General features: G+C 36.2%; 1 protein-coding gene across 1 annotated transcript in view; it reads right to left on the reverse strand.

The window, feature by feature from the left end:
* The window catches only part of LOC106876659 (tumor protein D53), a 205,132-nt gene that overhangs the window by 117,188 nt on the left and 62,837 nt on the right, over window positions 1-25,107 (reverse strand). The window lies entirely within an intron of this gene.

Here is a 25,107-nt window from a genome sequence, read left to right on the forward strand (position 1 = left end):
CTTTTTCTTTCAGAATCTAAAAATGAACTGATTGAAAATATTCACTAACATTATTGTGATCTACATCCTCGAAACCGTATCTGCAAAATTTCCTTAAAAAAGAGGATTGTCAAGAAAGTTATAAGCAAACGAAGTTGGAAAGTGGGATTGGGTATAAAATGTCGAGTTATGTCTAAGATCTGAGGTTGCTTCACTATGAAAAAAAAATCTGTACCTTATTATTATTATTATTATTATATTGTGAGATAGTGAATTGGTAATGCCACACTCAATTATTATACACTATTTTAGTTTCGTCTCTTCGTATCCTGACTTCAAATCATTTATAACTCATAACTGTGCCCACTGTGAGATATTTTCTGACTCCAAACCATGCACAGAAATAAACTTTTATCTTTCATCAAATACGACTACTAATCTGTGCCAATACAGAAAGTATTATTAATATATTTTTTTTTTAATTGAAAATTAAACTAAGGCGTAGTTTGGTGCTAGACCTTCTGGTATGTGTTCCAGCTCTTTTCATTCTGAGTTCAAATCTTGCAATTTGCCTTTCATCCCACCAGGGTTGATAGAATAAAATATCAGTTAAGTACTAGGGTCGACATAACTGACCATACTTATTCCATCCAAATCTCCAGCAATGTGCCTCTGTTAGAAACAATTATTACTGAGTAAATGTTATGATTGCTAAGGAAGCGTTTTTAAAAACTAAGTAATCACTAATATTTCTTTAAAACATTCTCTTTTTTGCAACATCAACATGAAAGAAAAATAATTATTTATGCGGTTTCATCTTTTGATGAAATAATCTAATTATTTAGTGTTTGACAAAAGTTAGAGCTGTATACTTTGTTTCCAACCACTAAAGGATTACATGTTACTGATTATACAGGGTGATCCATGAAAAAGTAACCCGGGTTTGATAGCATAGTGTTAATACAGAAATAAATTTACACACATGAAAAAGCACCCAGCCTTTCATTTGCAAGTGTCATAGTCTAATTTTGACTGCTCATAACTGCTATTCAGAAGCCACGTGCAGTAATTTACTTGTTTGCTCTTGTCATCCACTTCTAATTGGCTGTACACACGTGAAATGACATAGCTTAAACATTAGACTTCTCAACACTCATTGGCATAACCTCCTGCTTATGTGAGACTACTGTGCCAACTTATGTGTTGACTTCTTTGGTCTTTGAGTAATCCTTGTACTGAATAACTTCTGGCATTTGAACTGTAGGATTTATTAGTCTTGGAGAACTGTGCACTGACCCCATAGTACACCAGTTCTCAACCAACATTTGTATCATTCTTTTTGTCAGTAAGTCTTTGCTTGGAAACCTGACTTCAAAAATTTCACATGTTTGCTTAGCAGAACTTGTTCTCATATATGCTTTCCTCAATTTCCACTCTTTCTGCTATTGAGTAAGTCATCTTGCAGAAAAGGCTAGAGATGTTCACTCAATGCAATCTTACAATCAACTAATGTGGTGAGGATTCAGAAAGGATAATGTAGAAAACAGTTGACTAGTATGCCATCTTGGTCCAGCAGTTACAAGCTTTTCAAATAATACAATGACACCTGGAAACAAAAGTCTGAGTGCTTTTTCCTGTGTGTAAATTTACTTCTGCATTTACACTATGCTATGGCACTAGGGCTACTTTTTTAAGCAACTAACAATAGAAATTAAGTTGGATAGGTATGAAATATAATTACTTGGGTGGTTATAGAAGTGCAAAGAAGGCAGAGAGTCCATTTTCTATGCGATTGATAACATTTAGCCATTATGAGAGCTAGTTTTGACTGTCGATGTAGATCACTGTGAGGCCTGTCCTGCTTGCTACCAAGAAAAGTCAAACAGAATTTCATGAACACAATTTCTTAGGGTTGCCTTCTGCATGAAAAATATAATAGTTACATAATGTAGTGAACCAAAAGTAACTTTTAATCAACTGAAATTAAACTTGTGAAGTAAAAATAGTTGTCAGCTCCGATAAGACAAATCTAAGATGAAAAGCTTTCCAGCTACAACCATCCATTTTTTTTTTTTAAACTTTTTTTGTAAGGTTTGAAGTTTGATTTGAGAAATTTTGGGTGTTATTTCTTTGAGGAATTTTGGGTGTTATTTCTAAGAGGATTGAGAAAAAATAATTTAAGCGAACAAGGCTGAAGAGATAAAGGCCAGTCAGGGGGGGGGGGGGATCTGTTTTTTTCATCAACATATTTATCACTTTCTATTTCAGAGAATTTTATGAAAAGTAGGCACTGATGAATAAATCTTCAGTTTTTCCTGCAGTTCAATAATACTGTTGTCTAGAGTTGAGGTCATTTAGGGTGTCCAACTTCCTTGATCCTTCCTAAGTGACTATTCTCAGTATTCCTTCCACTTTTTACTTCATATGTAATGATTTTCTTTATTGTTCATATTTGGCATAAAAATATCATTAACAGTTTACATGTCATGTAAAAGAATTCTATAGTTCCTAAGAAATAACTTTCCTTCTAATAACTGATGAATGAATCATCTCACACAGAAAACAAGATTGAATTTTGGTGCAGTAAGATCTTGGTCAACTAATCCAGTTTCAGTTCAGAGCGAATCACATCTCATAGGTCACTAATGATATTGGGAAAGGTACAAAACAGTATGGTTGCCTCACTTCTCTTCACCTAAAAATCTGAGCCTTTATTCCTGAGTAACAAATCATTATTACTGAATTCTTTTGATGAGTACAAAGCAATTTTTTCATAGGAGAGGAGCATAGCTGATAAATTTCATTCCAAAATATCATTAGTATTTTATTATTCCAAAGGGATTTGAACTTCAATTATGAACACATGAAAATAAACACTGTGAAACATTTAATCAAATGCACTGCCATTCTTGCATTTTTTACTGCAAAAATATTTTTTTAAATTTAGGCACAAGGACAGTAATTTTGAGGGAGGGGGCAAGTCTGTAACATCAACCCCAATACAATCTTGAAAGAATGAAAGGCAAAGTTGCCCTTGGTAGGAATTTAACACAGAATGTAAAGAAGTGCCTCAAAGCACTGCTCTAGAAATAATGATTTCTAAATTTGGTAGAAGGTTTCCAATTTGGGATATGAGGGTACAATTGGTTTATTCAACTATAGTACTCATTATCTGTTTTGCTGACTTCAATAAAAGCCAGTCAACATCAGCAGGATTGGAACTCAGAATATAAGGGGATTTGAGCAACAAATACAGATGATGAAAACTAAATTGATGCAGCAAGATTTGAACTCAAAATGTAAAGAAACAAAATTAAATATCAAAGTCACTCAGTCACACAGTTTGGTATGCTATCATCTTTATCATTGCACCACTTTAGAGCATTATTATAATAAAGAAACATCTCATTAGCTTGTAAAACTAACGCAAATTTTAACAAATAAATGTAAGGGGAAGCAACCCCAGTATATCTTCACATCACTACATAACAAAGGAAACCACCAATAGTTAGTTCCTCAACAGTTCAATCCAGATTGGTACTATATTGATCTCTATTAAAATTTGACAAAGAGATGCAATTTGATACAAGTAAAGCACACACACACACACACACACACACACTATAGGCTGCTGCACAGTTTTTGCCTCTCAAATTTCATTTACAAAATATTAGTCAGCCCAAAGTGAGTTGAAGACATTTCACTAAGCACCTTCCGGTGGGATTGAACTAGGAACTATGCAATTGTGAGGTGAACTTCTTAAGCACATAATGCTGCACCTATATGAAGTTCTTTGGTATTAGTTCATCAGTAATGAAGTAGCAGTATGCAATATATTTTAAGATCCCATGTGATTGAGAGATTGAAATAACTGACACAGTTTAAGTCTAAACTTGAAGACTTGGAAATGAATGAGCTGCTCCAAGGAGTGTATAGAATTGTTTAGGTAAAGAAGAAACCTGTGTAGTAGGGACAGATAGAACAAAGATGAAATTTTGGGTTACATTGAATAGAATAATTACATGCAATATATATATATATATATATATATATATATATATATAATACAAGTTTGGGTAAATCCCAACTTTTTCCTTTTGGCATTTCCATTATTACAATCAATATGTATCCACAGTTGCTGCTGTATGTTAGTCAAAATACATATTAAAATTGGGAATTATGGATGGAAATATTATTTGCAGAATTATTATTGTAAAACAAAACAGGAAAGTGGAAATTTTCTTGTATTTCCACATTCCTGTTTTGATAAGCCAAGTGAGATCGTTGCCAGGGCCCCTGGACTGGCTCTTGTGCGGGTGGCACATAAGATGTACCATCCTGAGCGTGACCGTTGCCAGTACCGCCTGACTGGCCTTGTAGGGTTTTCGAGCGAGATCGTTGCCAGTGCCCCTGGACTGGCTCTTGTGCGGGTGGCACATAAAAGACACCATTTCGAGCGTGGCTGTTTTCGTGCGGGTGACACGTAAAAGCACCCACTACACTCTCTGAGTGGTTGGCGTTAGGAAGGGCATCCAGCTGTAGAAAATCTGCCAAATTAGATTGGAGCCTGGTGTAGCCATCCGGTTTCACCAGTCCTCAGTCAAATCGTCCAACCCATGCTAGCATGGAAAGCGGACGTTAAACGATGATGATGATGATGATGATATATGTGTGTGTGTGTATTGGATGGTTTGACAGGAACTAGTGAGCTGGACTACACCAAGATCTACAGCCAGCTTTGACATTGTTTCTATGGTTGGATGTCCTTCCAAATGCCACTCAATTTACAGTGTGCTGAATGCTTTTTACATGGTACCAACACCAGCAAGGTCATGAAGTAACCTACGAGGCAAGATCCCTCTACTGAGGTGGGGAGTAGTGCATGCATGCATGTGTGTGTGCGTGTGTGTGTGTGCGCATGCATGTGAGTGTCTGTGTGAGTGTGCATACATACATACTTTTCTTTTCAAAGAGAATAATCAGTCGTAATGGTAAAATATATGGGAGAAAGCTGACAGAGTCATAAGAACATCCTAAAAAAATGCCTTTCATTATTTCTTTGGGCTCTTTACAACCTGAGCTCAAATCTTAGCAAGGTCAACTTTGCTTTTTCATTCTTTCGGGATTAATAAAATAAAACACAGTCAAGTAATGGAGTTGGTTATATTGACTAACCCCTTTCCTGCCAAAACTGTTGGCCTTGTGTCTAAATTAGAAAGTTATAATATTGCGATAATAAAAATCTAGTTCATTCAAGTGCAGAAGTATCAAAGAAGTAATTTAAAAATGACAGTCTCTTAATTATTTCTTGTTGATCCTACTTTCAATAGATATAGCTTTCTAATTTTTATCCCTCACCTTCTAATTGATTGATGCAATAATTAAAAACACAATGAGCTGCAATAGGTAACTGAGGCATGAATTAATATGATGAACAGACTGAAATATATCTAAGAAGTGCAGTAAATCCTATTAGTCAAGTAGCTACTAGTCAAATATTAGCAAGAATGAGGGCAGCAATTTGGCAGAAATGGCACAGTATATGACTAAATACTTCACAGTGTTTAATCTTACCTCACAAAGTCAACATAACTAACTTTACCTTTCATTCCCATGAAGATGATTAAATAAATGCCTATAATTCACTGGGGGTTGATTTTTTTTTATCACAACTCTCCCGTGAAGACTGGTTGTAGTTGTTTCACCTCAGGATAGCCCTAACTGAGCTGACTAATAATTAACCCTTTCGCGTTCAGATTACTCTGTCAAATAGAATGCTTATTTCTTCACATTGTTTTGTATTAATCATGCATTAACTTGTGGTTTTGAGATTTCAATGATGTGATTGTTTATTTTTAGAATGATGTTGTAGGGCAGGTGTGAGAGGTTTGATCTGGCTGGTTTTAACATAAAACATATAGAATATTTGGGTTGGATATGGGTCAGTTCAAATGCTAAAGGGTTAAAGGTATTTCAATTATGACATCCATCGTTTTTATGAATATGTAGTACTACATTATCTGTATTCTTTCTTTAAGATGGTTACAATGCACTTTTGAGTGAGATTTGGCTGTTATTTCTAGCATGTCAAGTGAACATGTAGAGCAGCAATTCCCAACCTATTAGTCATGAAGACAAAACCTCATCTTTTGAAATATGTGACAAAATATAAAATGTTCATGAATAACCCACATTTATGACAAAAGCTGAGGATTATTTCCCCAAGAAAAGAGCCAATTGCACACTACTCTTATTTTTTTTTTACTGGTTTTACTTGGATTGCAGTCATGGTATTTCTGGAGAATTATATTTAAATAAATATTTAAAAACTGTCATGGAAGATAACTGATGGGTCACAATGAGAAAAGACTGGAGATTGCTAAGGTAGAAACTCCTTTGTTTAGGGTTTTTTGGTATGGCAAAAAAAAAAATCAAAATTAGGAAAATCGGTAGAACTGCAAAGGACAAATATAAAAAAAAAAAAACCTAGCGAATGAAAACAATTCTTTGATAGGAGGTCAGTTTTTTTGCAGCCAGTATATCCAAAGAAATTACTATATTCAATGGCTTTAAGCAACACACTTCAGTTTTGGCCAGTGTTTTCTTGAGCCATCACTTGCCAGTAACTCAAACACTGACTTTATGAGATATAAGCTGATTTTCTGGAACATTATTTATTATTTTAAAGGAATAGTGTCTTGTGAGTCATTCATTATGGTTGTGTTTTTTATAGCTTGTAAGCTGAAGCAACTAGATAGGAATTCATGACCTAAATTTCACTTCTACAAAATGACTTCAGCATATAACTACATTATTCAATCTTATTTTATGCTCTCAAACAGATTTTCATCTGGTGCATATTTATGCAGAACACAGCATAGATCAGAATACCTAAAATATGTATAATGTAAATAAATCTAGTTATCTAATTGAAAGCCTTAGCTGAGGAGTGCAGACAGAATGAAAACATCTATTTTCCACAGTTTAGATTCAAGTGGATTAGGACAGGTTAGCACAGTGGTAACAGCACCAGAATTTTAACTTGCTGAAAAACATTTGAAAGCATATGCTTTTTTGGTTCAAACCTTATGTGTTAACTTGGCATTTTATTACTCTAAGATTTATCTTTTATCTTTTACTTGTTCCAGTCATTTGACTGCAGCAATGTTGGGGTACCACTTTGAAGGGTTTTAGCTGAATGAACCAACCCTAATACATTAGTACATATTTTTAAGGCCTGGTTCTTATTCTATTGATTTCTTTTGTTGAACTACTAAGTTACTGAGGTGTAAACAAACCAACACCAGGACACACATACACAGATGGTTCTGACAAATTTAGTAAAATTGCTTTGCTGCAGATGTTTTATTTTATAAATGGCTACCCTAACTATACAATTAGAAAAGTAATAATTTTTCAACCAAGTCAATTGAGATAAATAGACACATGAAGAGTATAGTGCTTTGCAGATAGTAGAATTGCTACATTTTTAGGGTAGGGATAGAAAATCAGTAATCTAGAAATTTAACCACTTGTCCATTATATCATTACATATATGTAGGTTATGTCCTGTGACTGTTTTGGGTTATTGAGACATCACTGGAGATTGTCTTTTTGAAATAGATTCAAGAGAATACTTTAAGTTGTTTTCAACTGCTTTCTCTGGAACCTGAAGAAAGATATGAACTTTACACATAACACTTAGACAATGCATCCGTTACTCAAAGCAGTGAACTGTCTATTTAAAATGATCGTTGCCAGTGCCCCTGAGCTGGCTCTTGTGTGGGGTTTTATGTAGGATTTTCGAGCGGGATCGTTGCCGGTGCCCCTGGGCTGGCTCTTGTGTGGGTGACACATGAGGTTTCTCGAGCGAGATGAGCGTGGCCGTTGCCAGTACCGCCTGACTGGCCTTCGTGCGGGTGACACGTAAAAGCACCCACTACACTCTCTGAGTGGTTGGCGTTAGGAAGGGCATCCAGCTGTAGAAACTCTGCCAAATCAGATTGGAGCCTGGTGTAGCCATCTGGTTTCACCAGTCCTCAGTCAAATCGTCCAACCCATGCTAGCATGGAAAGCAGACGTTAAACGACGACGACGACGTACACTGGTAAAAAGATTTAAGTAACTTTACCAGGTCCCCAGTATAGTGCCAGAGGCAGCTGAACTCAAACAAACTATAATTTACTAAACTTCAGTTATATTGCTGGTTACAAAATATAGAAGGAACAAAATTTAGTAGCTAAAATATCAGTACTAAATATGTAAATGTTCAGACTATATCTAATAGATGTTAGCTGATTCAGAAGGAATTTTTCCTATATACTGAAAGACAAGATGTGTATGCATATGTACTTTTGTTTGTAGATATAATCATGTTAACATTATAGAAGTCAAAAAATCAAATTTGTTGTTTCAGAAAATTTATCCAAATTTACTGTTCTTGGAAAGGGATGATTTTTTTTTTTTTTTAAATTCATTAGTTGAACTTTTGAAGCTAAAAAAACTTTTAGGGTGTGATTTAATGGAATTGTGATAATCTATTTAACACAATCCTTAACACATGCTAAAAAACATTAATTAAAAACCATTGAAATTTCATCAATTAAATTCTGTAGCTAAAAATTTTTGAGACTGATTTGATAAAATTACAATTAACTTTTGAAATCTGATGGTTTGAATACCAATTCCTTCTTACAGAGCTACCAATAACAAAGTTCCCAAAACGTATTATTAAATACTTAGTATGAGTAATCGGGATGGAATAATTAATCTTCTCTCAGATCAACTGTAAAGCTTCCCATTCACTCATAACTTAAAAGTCTTGTGCTAAATTAAGATTAATATTTCATTCATTTATAATTCAGTAATCAAATAGGTTGGAAGTTATTTAATTACTCAATGACATGTCTCTTAGAGTAAACAGTAAAGAATCATTGTAAGATTTCAACTTCTGTTGAATTCATTTCATAAATGCCCTTGATTAAGGCACTGGTTTCAAGGGTTTTAGTCGATTTTATCAACCCAAGTACTTTTTCTGGTACTTATTTTTTCAAATAAGTACAAAAGAAAGAAAGGAAGAAAGAAAGCCAAAATGGACATGGGTAGTGGAATGAGATAGCATAAGATACTTTTGTTTGACACATCAATTCTTCTATATACATGACATACACACACAATAAGTATGATAGACAAAATGACCATAGTACATTGCTAAACACTTTTGAGAATCAATTTAGAGGTGTGTGTGTGTGTACACACATACTCTATAGGCTTCCCTAAACCTTCCATCTACCAAATTTTACTCCAAGTTTTATTCAGCTCAAAGATGAGAAGGGGGGATACTTGCTTAAGGTGCTATGCAGCAAGATAAAACCAGGAACCAATTGATTATGAAGTGAACTTCTTAATCATACAGCTATGTCTGTAGCCTGTCAATATGATTTTGTTCACTCAAAAAAAAAAAAAATTAAAAAAAAAAAAAAAGAAGGGGAAAAATTGGTACATGGAATCTTAGTTTTATTGCAATGACAATGATATAAAACTTCCAAGAAATCAAGACTTGAAATATTCATTAAGATTGCTTAATTAAAACCGGACTCTAAACATCAATTATTAACTGAAGCAATATACTTTTATGTCATAATATGCTAGATTAAAATACTCAGAGCAATTATATATATTAATGTTAATTAAAGAGATTACAATTTTCATACATTTTCAATCATAGAAAAAAATAACAACAACTATGATAATAAAGATTAACTAAGCTTAAGCTTTTAACCTTATTTCAGGTGCATGCTAAACTAATCAGCTCATTTACATGAATATAAACAAAGCTATTCAGTTAAGTTCAGATTAAAAAAAAATTAAAAAAAAAAACAAACTAATTTGCTAGTACTAAATCTGAGAAGCAGTTACAACAGATATTAGTATACAGGTAGATAAATCTCGACAGAAATTAAATACTATATATAAATGAGAAACCCATTCTAAATTATCTCGCTGACGTACTACGACGAAATACCCAAGATGCAGATAAGATAAAGATAGAGATTTTTATTTATTTACGGCCTCAAACATCTCAATACCTTGCGCTTTCTTGTTTCTCTCCATGAAATTCAATTGAATTCAGTTGTTGTCTTAAATTCATGCTTATTCATTTTCTAAGCTTCCTAAATTCATGCTACGTTATATTCTAATCACCCAGAATTCATTGCTCCTTTAAAAAATTACGATTTATGCATTGTTGTCTCTCAAATATTTAAAATCTACAATTAAGAGCCCTCTCTACTCGCTGGCGGTACCTACCCACCACCACTACCCATTTTCCTTTATTCAAAAATTCTTATCGCTCCTTAAAATTATGGCTTTTAAGTGTTGATTTCTCAGCCCAAGAATTACAGCGTGATGTGCTGCTTGACTGGTCCCCCCTCTCCCTCTCTCTCTCTCTCTCTCTCTTTATATATATATATGATGATGATGATGATGATCTTTTCTCCCGCCATGCCTCTGTCTACCCCTCCATCCCCCTTCGTAGTTTTTCCTTTAAGGTCTTCAGGTTCTGGCTATATATAAATGAGAAACCCATTCTAAATTATCTCGCTGACGTACTACGACGAAATACCCAAGATGCAGATAAGATAGAGATTTTTATTTATTTACGGCCTCAAACATCTCAATACCTTGCGCTTTCTTGTTTCTCTCCATGAAATTCAATTGAATTCAGTTGTTGTCTTAAATTCATGCTTATTCATTTTCTAAGCTTCCTAAATTCATGCTACGTTATATTCTAATCACCCAGAATTCATTGCTCCTTTAAAAAATTACGATTTATGCATTGTTGTCTCTCAAATATTTAAAATCTACAATTAAGAGCCCTCTCTACTCGCTGGCGGTACCTACCCACCACCACTACCCATTTTCCTTTATTCAAAAATTCTTATCGCTCCTTAAAATTATGGCTTTTAAGTGTTGATTTCTCAGCCCAAGAATTACAGCGTGATGTGCTGCTTGACTGGTCCCCCCTCTCCCTCCCTCTCTCTCTCTCTCTCTCTCTTTATATATATATATGATGATGATGATGATGATCTTTTCTCCCGCCATGCCTCTGTCTACCCCTCCATCCCCCTTCGTAGTTTTTCCTTTAAGGTCTTCAGGTTCTGGCTATATATAAATGAGAAACCCATTCTAAATTATCTCGCTGACGTACTACGACGAAATACCCAAGATGCAGATAAGATAGAGATTTTTATTTATTTACGGCCTCAAACATCTCAATACCTTGCGCTTTCTTGTTTCTCTCCATGAAATTCAATTGAATTCAGTTGTTGTCTTAAATTCATGCTTATTCATTTTCTAAGCTTCCTAAATTCATGCTACGTTATATTCTAATCACCCAGAATTCATTGCTCCTTTAAAAAATTACGATTTATGCATTGTTGTCTCTCAAATATTTAAAATCTACAATTAAGAGCCCTCTCTACTCGCTGGCGGTACCTACCCACCACCACTACCCATTTTCCTTTATTCAAAAATTCTTATCGCTCCTTAAAATTATGGCTTTTAAGTGTTGATTTCTCAGCCCAAGAATTACAGCGTGATGTGCTGCTTGACTGGTCCCCCCTCTCCCTCTCTCTCTCTCTCTCTCTCTTTATATATATATATGATGATGATGATGATGATCTTTTCTCCCGCCATGCCTCTGTCTACCCCTCCATCCCCCTTCGTAGTTTTTCCTTTAAGGTCTTCAGGTTCTGGCTATATATAAATGAGAAACCCATTCTAAATTATCTCGCTGACGTACTACGACGAAATACCCAAGATGCAGATAAGATAGAGATTTTTATTTATTTACGGCCTCAAACATCTCAATACCTTGCGCTTTCTTGTTTCTCTCCATGAAATTCAATTGAATTCAGTTGTTGTCTTAAATTCATGCTTATTCATTTTCTAAGCTTCCTAAATTCATGCTACGTTATATTCTAATCACCCAGAATTCATTGCTCCTTTAAAAAATTACGATTTATGCATTGTTGTCTCTCAAATATTTAAAATCTACAATTAAGAGCCCTCTCTACTCGCTGGCGGTACCTACCCACCACCACTACCCATTTTCCTTTATTCAAAAATTCTTATCGCTCCTTAAAATTATGGCTTTTAAGTGTTGATTTCTCAGCCCAAGAATTACAGCGTGATGTGCTGCTTGACTGGTCCCCCCTCTCCCTCTCTCTCTCTCTCTCTCTCTCTCTCTCTCTTTATATATATATATGATGATGATGATGATGATCTTTTCTCCCGCCATGCCTCTGTCTACCCCTCCATCCCCCTTCGTAGTTTTTCCTTTAAGGTCTTCAGGTTCTGGTTATATATAAATGAGAAACCCATTCTAAATTATCTCGCTGACGTACTACGACGAAATACCCAAGATGCAGATAAGATAGAGATTTTTATTTATTTACGGCCTCAAACATCTCAATACCTTGCGCTTTCTTGTTTCTCTCCATGAAATTCAATTGAATTCAGTTGTTGTCTTAAATTCATGCTTATTCATTTTCTAAGCTTCCTAAATTCATGCTACGTTATATTCTAATCACCCAGAATTCATTGCTCCTTTAAAAAATTACGATTTATGCATTGTTGTCTCTCAAATATTTAAAATCTACAATTAAGAGCCCTCTCTACTCGCTGGCGGTACCTACCCACCACCACTACCCATTTTCCTTTATTCAAAAATTCTTATCGCTCCTTAAAATTATGGCTTTTAAGTGTTGATTTCTCAGCCCAAGAATTACAGCGTGATGTGCTGCTTGACTGGTCCCCCCTCTCCCTCTCTCTCTCTCTCTCTCTCTTTATATATATATATGATGATGATGATGATGATCTTTTCTCCCGCCATGCCTCTGTCTACCCCTCCATCCCCCTTCGTAGTTTTTCCTTTAAGGTCTTCAGGTTCTGGCTATATATAAATGAGAAACCCATTCTAAATTATCTCGCTGACGTACTACGACGAAATACCCAAGATGCAGATAAGATAGAGATTTTTATTTATTTACGGCCTCAAACATCTCAATACCTTGCGCTTTCTTGTTTCTCTCCATGAAATTCAATTGAATTCAGTTGTTGTCTTAAATTCATGCTTATTCATTTTCTAAGCTTCCTAAATTCATGCTACGTTATATTCTAATCACCCAGAATTCATTGCTCCTTTAAAAAATTACGATTTATGCATTGTTGTCTCTCAAATATTTAAAATCTACAATTAAGAGCCCTCTCTACTCGCTGGCGGTACCTACCCACCACCACTACCCATTTTCCTTTATTCAAAAATTCTTATCGCTCCTTAAAATTATGGCTTTTAAGTGTTGATTTCTCAGCCCAAGAATTACAGCGTGATGTGCTGCTTGACTGGTCCCCCCTCTCCCTCTCTCTCTCTCTCTCTCTCTTTATATATATATATGATGATGATGATGATGATGATCTTTTCTCCCGCCATGCCTCTGTCTACCCCTCCATCCCCCTTCGTAGTTTTTCCTTTAAGGTCTTCAGGTTCTGGCTATATATAAATGAGAAACCCATTCTAAATTATCTCGCTGACGTACTACGACGAAATACCCAAGATGCAGATAAGATAGAGATTTTTATTTATTTACGGCCTCAAACATCTCAATACCTTGCGCTTTCTTGTTTCTCTCCATGAAATTCAATTGAATTCAGTTGTTGTCTTAAATTCATGCTTATTCATTTTCTAAGCTTCCTAAATTCATGCTACGTTATATTCTAATCACCCAGAATTCATTGCTCCTTTAAAAAATTACGATTTATGCATTGTTGTCTCTCAAATATTTAAAATCTACAATTAAGAGCCCTCTCTACTCGCTGGCGGTACCTACCCACCACCACTACCCATTTTCCTTTATTCAAAAATTCTTATCGCTCCTTAAAATTATGGCTTTTAAGTGTTGATTTCTCAGCCCAAGAATTACAGCGTGATGTGCTGCTTGACTGGTCCCCCCTCTCCCTCTCTCTCTCTCTCTCTCTCTTTATATATATATATGATGATGATGATGATGATCTTTTCTCCCGCCATGCCTCTGTCTACCCCTCCATCCCCCTTCGTAGTTTTTCCTTTAAGGTCTTCAGGTTCTGGCTATATATAAATGAGAAACCCATTCTAAATTATCTCGCTGACGTACTACGACGAAATACCCAAGATGCAGATAAGATAGAGATTTTTATTTATTTACGGCCTCAAACATCTCAATACCTTGCGCTTTCTTGTTTCTCTCCATGAAATTCAATTGAATTCAGTTGTTGTCTTAAATTCATGCTTATTCATTTTCTAAGCTTCCTAAATTCATGCTACGTTATATTCTAATCACCCAGAATTCATTGCTCCTTTAAAAAATTACGATTTATGCATTGTTGTCTCTCAAATATTTAAAATCTACAATTAAGAGCCCTCTCTACTCGCTGGCGGTACCTACCCACCACCACTACCCATTTTCCTTTATTCAAAAATTCTTATCGCTCCTTAAAATTATGGCTTTTAAGTGTTGATTTCTCAGCCCAAGAATTACAGCGTGATGTGCTGCTTGACTGGTCCCCCCTCTCCCTCTCTCTCTCTCTCTCTCTCTCTCTTTATATATATATATGATGATGATGATGATGATCTTTTCTCCCGCCATGCCTCTGTCTACCCCTCCATCCCCCTTCGTAGTTTTTCCTTTAAGGTCTTCAGGTTCTGGCTATATATAAATGAGAAACCCATTCTAAATTATCTCGCTGACGTACTACGACGAAATACCCAAGATGCAGATAAGATAGAGATTTTTATTTATTTACGGCCTCAAACATCTCAATACCTTGCGCTTTCTTGTTTCTCTCCATGAAATTCAATTGAATTCAGTTGTTGTCTTAAATTCATGCTTATTCATTTTCTAAGCTTCCTAAATTCATGCTACGTTATATTCTAATCACCCAGAATTCATTGCTCCTTTAAAAAATTACGATTTATGCATTGTTGTCTCTCAAATATTTAAAATCTACAATTAAGAGCCCTCTCTACTCGCTGGCGGTACCTACCCACCACCACTACCCATTTTCCTTTATTCAAAAATTCTTATCGCTCCTTAAAATTATGGCTTTTAAGTGTTGATTTCTCAGCCCAAGAATTACAGCGTGATGTGCTGCTTGACTGGTCCCCCCTCTCCCTCTCTCTCTCTCTCTCTCTCTCTCTCTTTATATATATATATGATGATGATGATGATGATCTTTTCTCCCGCCATGCCTCTGTCTACCCCTCCATCCCCCTTCGTAGTTTTTCCTTTAAGGTCTTCAGGTTCTGGCTATATATAAATGAGAAACCCATTCTAAATTATCTCGCTGACGTACTACGACGAAATACCCAAGATGCAGATAAGATAGAGATTTTTATTTATTTACGGCCTCAAACATCTCAATACCTTGCGCTTTCTTGTTTCTCTCCATGAAATTCAATTGAATTCAGTTGTTGTCTTAAATTCATGCTTATTCATTTTCTAAGCTTCCTAAATTCATGCTACGTTATATTCTAATCACCCAGAATTCATTGCTCCTTTAAAAAATTACGATTTATGCATTGTTGTCTCTCAAATATTTAAAATCTACAATTAAGAGCCCTCTCTACTCGCTGGCGGTACCTACCCACCACCACTACCCATTTTCCTTTATTCAAAAATTCTTATCGCTCCTTAAAATTATGGCTTTTAAGTGTTGATTTCTCAGCCCAAGAATTACAGCGTGATGTGCTGCTTGACTGGTCCCCCCTCTCCCTCCCTCTCTCTCTCTCTCTCTCTCTTTATATATATATATGATGATGATGATGATGATCTTTTCTCCCGCCATGCCTCTGTCTACCCCTCCATCCCCCTTCGTAGTTTTTCCTTTAAGGTCTTCAGGTTCTGGCTATATATAAATGAGAAACCCATTCTAAATTATCTCGCTGACGTACTACGACGAAATACCCAAGATGCAGATAAGATAGAGATTTTTATTTATTTACGGCCTCAAACATCTCAATACCTTGCGCTTTCTTGTTTCTCTCCATGAAATTCAATTGAATTCAGTTGTTGTCTTAAATTCATGCTTATTCATTTTCTAAGCTTCCTAAATTCATGCTACGTTATATTCTAATCACCCAGAATTCATTGCTCCTTTAAAAAATTACGATTTATGCATTGTTGTCTCTCAAATATTTAAAATCTACAATTAAGAGCCCTCTCTACTCGCTGGCGGTACCTACCCACCACCACTACCCATTTTCCTTTATTCAAAAATTCTTATCGCTCCTTAAAATTATGGCTTTTAAGTGTTGATTTCTCAGCCCAAGAATTACAGCGTGATGTGCTGCTTGACTGGTCCCCCCTCTCCCTCTCTCTCTCTCTCTCTCTCTTTATATATATATATGATGATGATGATGATGATCTTTTCTCCCGCCATGCCTCTGTCTACCCCTCCATCCCCCTTCGTAGTTTTTCCTTTAAGGTCTTCAGGTTCTGGCTATATATAAATGAGAAACCCATTCTAAATTATCTCGCTGACGTACTACGACGAAATACCCAAGATGCAGATAAGATAGAGATTTTTATTTATTTACGGCCTCAAACATCTCAATACCTTGCGCTTTCTTGTTTCTCTCCATGAAATTCAATTGAATTCAGTTGTTGTCTTAAATTCATGCTTATTCATTTTCTAAGCTTCCTAAATTCATGCTACGTTATATTCTAATCACCCAGAATTCATTGCTCCTTTAAAAAATTACGATTTATGCATTGTTGTCTCTCAAATATTTAAAATCTACAATTAAGAGCCCTCTCTACTCGCTGGCGGTACCTACCCACCACCACTACCCATTTTCCTTTATTCAAAAATTCTTATCGCTCCTTAAAATTATGGCTTTTAAGTGTTGATTTCTCAGCCCAAGAATTACAGCGTGATGTGCTGCTTGACTGGTCCCCCCTCTCCCTCTCTCTCTCTCTCTTTATATATATATATGATGATGATGATGATGATCTTTTCTCCCGCCATGCCTCTGTCTACCCCTCCATCCCCCTTCGTAGTTTTTCCTTTAAGGTCTTCAGGTTCTGGCTATATATAAATGAGAAACCCATTCTAAATTATCTCGCTGACGTACTACGACGAAATACCCAAGATGCAGATAAGATAGAGATTTTTATTTATTTACGGCCTCAAACATCTCAATACCTTGCGCTTTCTTGTTTCTCTCCATGAAATTCAATTGAATTCAGTTGTTGTCTTAAATTCATGCTTATTCATTTTCTAAGCTTCCTAAATTCATGCTACGTTATATTCTAATCACCCAGAATTCATTGCTCCTTTAAAAAATTACGATTTATGCATTGTTGTCTCTCAAATATTTAAAATCTACAATTAAGAGCCCTCTCTACTCGCTGGCGGTACCTACCCACCACCACTACCCATTTTCCTTTATTCAAAAATTCTTATCGCTCCTTAAAATTATGGCTTTTAAGTGTTGATTTCTCAGCCCAAGAATTACAGCGTGATGTGCTGCTTGACTGGTCCCCCCTCTCCCTCTCTCTCTCTCTCTCTCTCTTTATATATATATATGATGATGATGATGATGATCTTTTCTCCCGCCATGCCTCTGTCTACCCCTCCATCCCCCTTCGTAGTTTTTCCTTTAAGGTCTTCAGGTTCTGGCTATATATAAATGAGAAACCCATTCTAAATTATCTCGCTGACGTACTACGACGAAATACCCAAGATGCAGATAAGATAGAGATTTTTATTTATTTACGGCCTCAAACATCTCAATACCTTGCGCTTTCTTGTTTCTCTCCATGAAATTCAATTGAATTCAGTTGTTGTCTTAAATTCATGCTTATTCATTTTCTAAGCTTCCTAAATTCATGCTACGTTATATTCTAATCACCCAGAATTCATTGCTCCTTTAAAAAATTACGATTTATGCATTGTTGTCTCTCAAATATTTAAAATCTACAATTAAGAGCCCTCTCTACTCGCTGGCGGTACCTACCCACCACCACTACCCATTTTCCTTTATTCAAAAATTCTTATCGCTCCTTAAAATTATGGCTTTTAAGTGTTGATTTCTCAGCCCAAGAATTACAGCGTGATGTGCTGCTTGACTGGTCCCCCCTCTCCCTCCCTCTCTCTCTCTCTCTCTCTCTTTATATATATATATGATGATGATGATGATGATCTTTTCTCCCGCCATGCCTCTGTCTACCCCTCCATCCCCCTTCGTAGTTTTTCCTTTAAGGTCTTCAGGTTCTGGCTATATATAAATGAGAAACCCATTCTAAATTATCTCGCTGACGTACTACGACGAAATACCCAAGATGCAGATAAGATAGAGATTTTTATTTATTTACGGCCTCAAACATCTCAATACCTTGCGCTTTCTTGTTTCTCTCCATGAAATTCAATTGAATTCAGTTGTTGTCTTAAATTCATGCTTATTCATTTTCTAAGCTTCCTAAATTCATGCTACGTTATATTCTAATCACCCAGAATTCATTGCTCCTTTAAAAAATTACGATTTATGCATTGTTGTCTCTCAAATATTTAAAATCTACAATTAAGAGCCCTCTCTACTCGCTGGCGGTACCTACCCACCACCACTACCCATTTTCCTTTATTCAAAAATTCTTATCGCTCCTTAAAATTATGGCTTTTAAGTGTTGATTTCTCAGCCCAAGAATTACAGCGTGATGTGCTGCTTGACTGGTCCCCCCTCTCCCTCTCTCTCTCTCTCTCTCTCTCTTTATATATATATATGATGATGATGATGATGATCTTTTCTCCCGCCATGCCTCTGTCTACCCCTCCATCCCCCTTCGTAGTTTTTCCTTTAAGGTCTTCAGGTTCTGGCTATATATAAATGAGAAACCCATTCTAAATTATCTCGCTGACGTACTACGACGAAATACCCAAGATGCAGATAAGATAGAGATTTTTATTTATTTACGGCCTCAAACATCTCAATACCTTGCGCTTTCTTGTTTCTCTCCATGAAATTCAATTGAATTCAGTTGTTGTCTTAAATTCATGCTTATTCATTTTCTAAGCTTCCTAAATTCATGCTACGTTATATTCTAATCACCCAGAATTCATTGCTCCTTTAAAAAATTACGATTTATGCATTGTTGTCTCTCAAATATTTAAAATCTACAATTAAGAGCCCTCTCTACTCGCTGGCGGTACCTACCCACCACCACTACCCATTTTCCTTTATTCAAAAATTCTTATCGCTCCTTAAAATTATGGCTTTTAAGTGTTGATTTCTCAGCCCAAGAATTACAGCGTGATGTGCTGCTTGACTGGTCCCCCCTCTCCCTCTCTCTCTCTCTCTCTCTCTCTCTCTCTCTTTATATATATATATGATGATGATGATGATGATCTTTTCTCCCGCCATGCCTCTGTCTACCCCTCCATCCCCCTTCGTAGTTTTTCCTTTAAGGTCTTCAGGTTCTGGTTATATATAAATGAGAAACCCATTCTAAATTATCTCGCTGACGTACTACGACGAAATACCCAAGATGCAGATAAGATAGAGATTTTTATTTATTTACGGCCTCAAACATCTCAATACCTTGCGCTTTCTTGTTTCTCTCCATGAAATTCAATTGAATTCAGTTGTTGTCTTAAATTCATGCTTATTCATTTTCTAAGCTTCCTAAATTCATGCTACGTTATATTCTAATCACCCAGAATTCATTGCTCCTTTAAAAAATTACGATTTATGCATTGTTGTCTCTCAAATATTTAAAATCTACAATTAAGAGCCCTCTCTACTCGCTGGCGGTACCTACCCACCACCACTACCCATTTTCCTTTATTCAAAAATTCTTATCGCTCCTTAAAATTATGGCTTTTAAGTGTTGATTTCTCAGCCCAAGAATTACAGCGTGATGTGCTGCTTGACTGGTCCCCCCTCTCCCTCTCTCTCTCTCTCTCTCTCTTTATATATATATATGATGATGATGATGATGATCTTTTCTCCCGCCATGCCTCTGTCTACCCCTCCATCCCCCTTCGTAGTTTTTCCTTTAAGGTCTTCAGGTTCTGGCTATATATAAATGAGAAACCCATTCTAAATTATCTCGCTGACGTACTACGACGAAATACCCAAGATGCAGATAAGATAGAGATTTTTATTTATTTACGGCCTCAAACATCTCAATACCTTGCGCTTTCTTGTTTCTCTCCATGAAATTCAATTGAATTCAGTTGTTGTCTTAAATTCATGCTTATTCATTTTCTAAGCTTCCTAAATTCATGCTACGTTATATTCTAATCACCCAGAATTCATTGCTCCTTTAAAAAATTACGATTTATGCATTGTTGTCTCTCAAATATTTAAAATCTACAATTAAGAGCCCTCTCTACTCGCTGGCGGTACCTACCCACCACCACTACCCATTTTCCTTTATTCAAAAATTCTTATCGCTCCTTAAAATTATGGCTTTTAAGTGTTGATTTCTCAGCCCAAGAATTACAGCGTGATGTGCTGCTTGACTGGTCCCCCCTCTCCCTCTCTCTCTCTCTCTCTCTCTTTATATATATATGATGATGATGATGATGATGATCTTTTCTCCCGCCATGCCTCTGTCTACCCCTCCATCCCCCTTCGTAGTTTTTCCTTTAAGGTCTTCAGGTTCTGGCTATATATAAATGAGAAACCCATTCTAAATTATCTCGCTGACGTACTACGACGAAATACCCAAGATGCAGATAAGATAGAGATTTTTATTTATTTACGGCCTCAAACATCTCAATACCTTGCGCTTTCTTGTTTCTCTCCATGAAATTCAATTGAATTCAGTTGTTGTCTTAAATTCATGCTTATTCATTTTCTAAGCTTCCTAAATTCATGCTACGTTATATTCTAATCACCCAGAATTCATTGCTCCTTTAAAAAATTACGATTTATGCATTGTTGTCTCTCAAATATTTAAAATCTACAATTAAGAGCCCTCTCTACTCGCTGGCGGTACCTACCCACCACCACTACCCATTTTCCTTTATTCAAAAATTCTTATCGCTCCTTAAAATTATGGCTTTTAAGTGTTGATTTCTCAGCCCAAGAATTACAGCGTGATGTGCTGCTTGACTGGTCCCCCCTCTCCCTCTCTCTCTCTCTCTCTCTCTTTATATATATATATGATGATGATGATGATGATCTTTTCTCCCGCCATGCCTCTGTCTACCCCTCCATCCCCCTTCGTAGTTTTTCCTTTAAGGTCTTCAGGTTCTGGCTATATATAAATGAGAAACCCATTCTAAATTATCTCGCTGACGTACTACGACGAAATACCCAAGATGCAGATAAGATAGAGATTTTTATTTATTTACGGCCTCAAACATCTCAATACCTTGCGCTTTCTTGTTTCTCTCCATGAAATTCAATTGAATTCAGTTGTTGTCTTAAATTCATGCTTATTCATTTTCTAAGCTTCCTAAATTCATGCTACGTTATATTCTAATCACCCAGAATTCATTGCTCCTTTAAAAAATTACGATTTATGCATTGTTGTCTCTCAAATATTTAAAATCTACAATTAAGAGCCCTCTCTACTCGCTGGCGGTACCTACCCACCACCACTACCCATTTTCCTTTATTCAAAAATTCTTATCGCTCCTTAAAATTATGGCTTTTAAGTGTTGATTTCTCAGCCCAAGAATTACAGCGTGATGTGCTGCTTGACTGGTCCCCCCTCTCCCTCTCTCTCTCTCTCTCTCTCTCTCTTTATATATATATATGATGATGATGATGATGATCTTTTCTCCCGCCATGCCTCTGTCTACCCCTCCATCCCCCTTCGTAGTTTTTCCTTTAAGGTCTTCAGGTTCTGGCTATATATAAATGAGAAACCCATTCTAAATTATCTCGCTGACGTACTACGACGAAATACCCAAGATGCAGATAAGATAGAGATTTTTATTTATTTACGGCCTCAAACATCTCAATACCTTGCGCTTTCTTGTTTCTCTCCATGAAATTCAATTGAATTCAGTTGTTGTCTTAAATTCATGCTTATTCATTTTCTAAGCTTCCTAAATTCATGCTACGTTATATTCTAATCACCCAGAATTCATTGCTCCTTTAAAAAATTACGATTTATGCATTGTTGTCTCTCAAATATTTAAAATCTACAATTAAGAGCCCTCTCTACTCGCTGGCGGTACCTACCCACCACCACTACCCATTTTCCTTTATTCAAAAATTCTTATCGCTCCTTAAAATTATGGCTTTTAAGTGTTGATTTCTCAGCCCAAGAATTACAGCGTGATGTGCTGCTTGACTGGTCCCCCCTCTCCCTCTCTCTCTCTCTCTCTCTCTTTATATATATATATGATGATGATGATGATGATCTTTTCTCCCGCCATGCCTCTGTCTACCCCTCCATCCCCCTTCGTAGTTTTTCCTTTAAGGTCTTCAGGTTCTGGCTATATATAAATGAGAAACCCATTCTAAATTATCTCGCTGACGTACTACGACGAAATACCCAAGATGCAGATAAGATAGAGATTTTTATTTATTTACGGCCTCAAACATCTCAATACCTTGCGCTTTCTTGTTTCTCTCCATGAAATTCAATTGAATTCAGTTGTTGTCTTAAATTCATGCTTATTCATTTTCTAAGCTTCCTAAATTCATGCTACGTTATATTCTAATCACCCAGAATTCATTGCTCCTTTAAAAAATTACGATTTATGCATTGTTGTCTCTCAAATATTTAAAATCTACAATTAAGAGCCCTCTCTACTCGCTGGCGGTACCTACCCACCACCACTACCCATTTTCCTTTATTCAAAAATTCTTATCGCTCCTTAAAATTATGGCTTTTAAGTGTTGATTTCTCAGCCCAAGAATTACAGCGTGATGTGCTGCTTGACTGGTCCCCCCTCTCCCTCTCTCTCTCTCTCTCTCTCTTTATATATATATATGATGATGATGATGATGATCTTTTCTCCCGCCATGCCTCTGTCTACCCCTCCATCCCCCTTCGTAGTTTTTCCTTTAAGGTCTTCAGGTTCTGGCTATATATAAATGAGAAACCCATTCTAAATTATCTCGCTGACGTACTACGACGAAATACCCAAGATGCAGATAAGATAGAGATTTTTATTTATTTACGGCCTCAAACATCTCAATACCTTGCGCTTTCTTGTTTCTCTCCATGAAATTCAATTGAATTCAGTTGTTGTCTTAAATTCATGCTTATTCATTTTCTAAGCTTCCTAAATTCATGCTACGTTATATTCTAATCACCCAGAATTCATTGCTCCTTTAAAAAATTACGATTTATGCATTGTTGTCTCTCAAATATTTAAAATCTACAATTAAGAGCCCTCTCTACTCGCTGGCGGTACCTACCCACCACCACTACCCATTTTCCTTTATTCAAAAATTCTTATCGCTCCTTAAAATTATGGCTTTTAAGTGTTGATTTCTCAGCCCAAGAATTACAGCGTGATGTGCTGCTTGACTGGTCCCCCCTCTCCCTCTCTCTCTCTCTCTCTCTCTTTATATATATATATGATGATGATGATGATGATCTTTTCTCCCGCCATGCCTCTGTCTACCCCTCCATCCCCCTTCGTAGTTTTTCCTTTAAGGTCTTCAGGTTCTGGCTATATATAAATGAGAAACCCATTCTAAATTATCTCGCTGACGTACTACGACGAAATACCCAAGATGCAGATAAGATAGAGATTTTTATTTATTTACGGCCTCAAACATCTCAATACCTTGCGCTTTCTTGTTTCTCTCCATGAAATTCAATTGAATTCAGTTGTTGTCTTAAATTCATGCTTATTCATTTTCTAAGCTTCCTAAATTCATGCTACGTTATATTCTAATCACCCAGAATTCATTGCTCCTTTAAAAAATTACGATTTATGCATTGTTGTCTCTCAAATATTTAAAATCTACAATTAAGAGCCCTCTCTACTCGCTGGCGGTACCTACCCACCACCACTACCCATTTTCCTTTATTCAAAAATTCTTATCGCTCCTTAAAATTATGGCTTTTAAGTGTTGATTTCTCAGCCCAAGAATTACAGCGTGATGTGCTGCTTGACTGGTCCCCCCTCTCCCTCTCTCTCTCTCTCTTTATATATATATATGATGATGATGATGATGATCTTTTCTCCCGCCATGCCTCTGTCTACCCCTCCATCCCCCTTCGTAGTTTTTCCTTTAAGGTCTTCAGGTTCTGGCTATATATAAATGAGAAACCCATTCTAAATTATCTCGCTGACGTACTACGACGAAATACCCAAGATGCAGATAAGATAGAGATTTTTATTTATTTACGGCCTCAAACATCTCAATACCTTGCGCTTTCTTGTTTCTCTCCATGAAATTCAATTGAATTCAGTTGTTGTCTTAAATTCATGCTTATTCATTTTCTAAGCTTCCTAAATTCATGCTACGTTATATTCTAATCACCCAGAATTCATTGCTCCTTTAAAAAATTACGATTTATGCATTGTTGTCTCTCAAATATTTAAAATCTACAATTAAGAGCCCTCTCTACTCGCTGGCGGTACCTACCCACCACCACTACCCATTTTCCTTTATTCAAAAATTCTTATCGCTCCTTAAAATTATGGCTTTTAAGTGTTGATTTCTCAGCCCAAGAATTACAGCGTGATGTGCTGCTTGACTGGTCCCCCCTCTCCCTCTCTCTCTCTCTCTCTCTCTTTATATATATATATGATGATGATGATGATGATCTTTTCTCCCGCCATGCCTCTGTCTACCCCTCCATCCCCCTTCGTAGTTTTTCCTTTAAGGTCTTCAGGTTCTGGCTATATATAAATGAGAAACCCATTCTAAATTATCTCGCTGACGTACTACGACGAAATACCCAAGATGCAGATAAGATAGAGATTTTTATTTATTTACGGCCTCAAACATCTCAATACCTTGCGCTTTCTTGTTTCTCTCCATGAAATTCAATTGAATTCAGTTGTTGTCTTAAATTCATGCTTATTCATTTTCTAAGCTTCCTAAATTCATGCTACGTTATATTCTAATCACCCAGAATTCATTGCTCCTTTAAAAAATTACGATTT

The sequence above is a fragment of the Octopus bimaculoides genome, chromosome 3, assembly GCF_046866305.1.
Source record: "Octopus bimaculoides isolate indiv1 chromosome 3, ASM4686630v1, whole genome shotgun sequence".
Lineage (NCBI taxonomy): Eukaryota > Metazoa > Mollusca > Cephalopoda > Octopoda > Octopodidae > Octopus > Octopus bimaculoides.